This window comes from Anolis carolinensis, chromosome 2 (assembly GCF_035594765.1).
Source record: "Anolis carolinensis isolate JA03-04 chromosome 2, rAnoCar3.1.pri, whole genome shotgun sequence".
NCBI classification, from domain to species: Eukaryota; Metazoa; Chordata; class Lepidosauria; order Squamata; family Dactyloidae; genus Anolis; species Anolis carolinensis.
The window spans coordinates 129,786,012-129,788,867 of record NC_085842.1 but is presented as its reverse complement, the minus strand read 5'-3'; the positions used below and the strand labels follow the sequence as shown (position 1 = coordinate 129,788,867).

The window sequence follows — 2,856 nt, the reverse complement described above, 5'->3', positions numbered from 1 at the left end:
CCAAGAAAACCCTGTGATGGAGTTGCCATAAGCAAAAAGTTGCTGAAAAGAGTACAGAAATCAGTTCTTTGAAGTGAGGGCAAAGCAAGAGGTAACTAACTAAAAATGAACAAGAGGAGATGTAGGCTAATTGTTATACTGTGTATCACAGACCCAGCAAGAAATAGAGGGATTTTGATTAAATAGATCCAGTGCAAATTAGAAATATAGGGAGCGCCTTCTCAGAATCCTTCATTGCTCCTTGGCCAGATTCCATCTTTGCACAGGGAGAGGATGTGCAGATGCTCTCAATTCTGGTACATAAAAAACTAAGGCTGAACCAAATGTTAAGTCTATTTCATTTTTCAGAGCAGGAATAGGGCTGGAGGAGTGGAGGAGATTACAGAATCACAACTTATGCAAATATTCACCTTATCTGCTGTTCAGTTTTTTTCAGCTTTGTGCTATTTCAGCATCGTTTTGTGAGATCTTCCTGGGAATAATAATGTTAGCAATCCTGGCCAGTCGTACAGTGAATGTGATCACAAAGTGGTTTGTTTGAAACTGTGAAAATGAAGTCATGAAGCCACACAAAAAATGAAGGCAATGCTTTTGGAACCAACATGTGTTAAGCATTTCTTGCCCCCTTGAACCACTGACAAATTACTGGAAAAGATATGTTTTTGCTTTTGTCTGACAGTGTTATGAGAAATGCCTCCTTTTGGCTCTGCCTTAATTAAAATTTTCATAAAACAAGGAACCAGGAACCTTGGAGCAGCAGGCTTATAAATATCACAATTATTAAGAAGTGTTTTGTAACAATAATTAGGGACGGACCAATGGAAGAAAATGAGAATCTTCCCAACAGGCTGCGTAAACATCAGCCAGTTTGACTTCAGCAAAGGGGTGAGTATTATTAGCATGTGGCTTTGGGGAATCTTTTCTAATCTTGTATCACTGACATTTCTTTTTTTGTCCATAAGGACTCTGGACCTCTCAAGAGACCTGATGCCAAAAGCACTGAGGGTGGAGCATGTCTCTTTGCCCAGAAGGAGCCAAAAAAGGTCACGTTGGCTGTGTTCTGTCTAGATTGCTGGTATGTCTTTTTTTTCCCCCTCCTTTCTCCAGTTTTAATGAAATTTGAAATAATTGCTTTATTGCAGATTGCCAGCCAGATGTTGTATGCTTTCTTAGCTATCAATACAGCCAGGAAGCTCTGGTTTTAGCCTTGTCCCCACATTATTATGGAACATCTCCATGAGAAGAGGAATCCTGGAGCATCAAGGAGAACCTAGATCTCCTGGTTCATAAGGGAGGCTGGACTGTTCAGCAACCCACTTTTGCAGAGACTTCCCATATAAGGAGGAGGAAAAACTGAAAGGGTGTTGGAAATAGCATCCTCCCAGGCCTTTCACTATTTATTAGTTAGTGTATGTATTTGCTAACCTGTATTCTATGTGTATCTTGATTTGCCAGTTTGATTGTACCTCTTTAGTGTGGGAGGAGTTATAGGCATTAGATTGTACTGAGCATGTTCAGACTCAGGACTCAATTTTGTATTAAGTATGTGTTTGGTCTTCAATACAGAAGTATGTTTATGGACTTCAGTGAGTACAACTATATTTAAAGACTATGTACTATTGCTTATGAATGATACCCTGTGTACTCAACACAGAGAAGCTACATCCTATCTATAACTGAATTTTAATAAGGAATGTGCCTGTATGGTGAATTAATACTAGATGTGTATGAATAAACAAAATATGTTATTTTTCAAAGAAGACTTTGTTTTAAAAAAATCTCTGAGTGCATATCTTAAACTAAAATGTTTTTAAAGGGAGAGTATGTGTTTTGGACAATTACAATTACAACTGAAACTGTAATTTCAATTTCAAAGAAACAACCATCCTCTACTAACCAAATATATTTTTGTAGTGGCATGTCTTTGTCCTTGGCAGTTCAAAGACATGGTTCTTCAGTTAAACAGCTGAATTACCTGTATGCCATTACATGAATGCTTGTGAATATTACTTGCTCAAAGAGTTGACTTCTAAAAAGGTCATGCTTTTCTTGACTAGTGGTTTTCAAAAGGTAGTCTCCACATGTTAATAGATATTCACATTTGCCAAATGGATATGACATCATTTGTCATTTTCAATAAGGTCATGGTTACCATTTATTTCCAAAAGAATATGTGCCCAGAGAGTGGGTGCAGTTGTTTTCTGATAAAGGTGCCATGTTTTTCCCACATCCTGGTTTTAAGAATGTTTTACTCTCAACAATCTCAGACAATTGCTCTCTGCGACTTGCCCTGGCTCCGAGTATCCCCCATTCACCACCATGCCATACTCAGAGGGGTTAGCAGTGAACAAGACTGCCCACTTTGCCAGACATCCGGGTTTAGAAGGAGACCACTGCCTCTGATCTCCTCCAAGGTGGAGCTAAGACCAGAACTTGGAAATCTTAATACCCATGCTAACTAATGGGTTTGGAGAGCTGTAAAACAAAAACAAAAAATAACATTCCCAAGCTTTGGCTATATCACACACTTCTTTATAACGAATTGGTAATCCATTGGAGGTGTTACTTGTACCATCATTTCAAATACTTCAGGTTTCAGGAGACTACACATCCACAGTAGAGCAACGTTCCTATTCATCTGCTGATTCCTTCGATTCTGCCTCCAGATCAGGAAAAAAGACGCTTTGGCTCCCCAGAGGAACTATTATTTTTGTTGTGTGCTTTTCCCTATTGCCTGCCTGCCTGCCTCCTAATGGCCAAGTCCTGGAACGATCCATGGTCAACACTCATATTCTGCAGCAGCTATCCTCCAGGACTATAACCCCACCATCTTCAACTGCTGTAAACAATAGTGAA

General features: G+C 39.3%; 1 long non-coding RNA gene across 1 annotated transcript; it reads left to right on the top strand.

The window, feature by feature from the left end:
• The first annotated feature begins 336 nt into the window (after positions 1-336).
• LOC134296229 (uncharacterized) lies at positions 337-2,651 on the top strand. The gene is made up of 3 exons (XR_010002844.1): positions 337-885; positions 963-1,043; positions 1,143-2,651. It is a non-coding gene; the product is annotated as an uncharacterized LOC134296229 (long non-coding RNA).
• Positions 2,652-2,856: the final 205 nt, after the last annotated feature.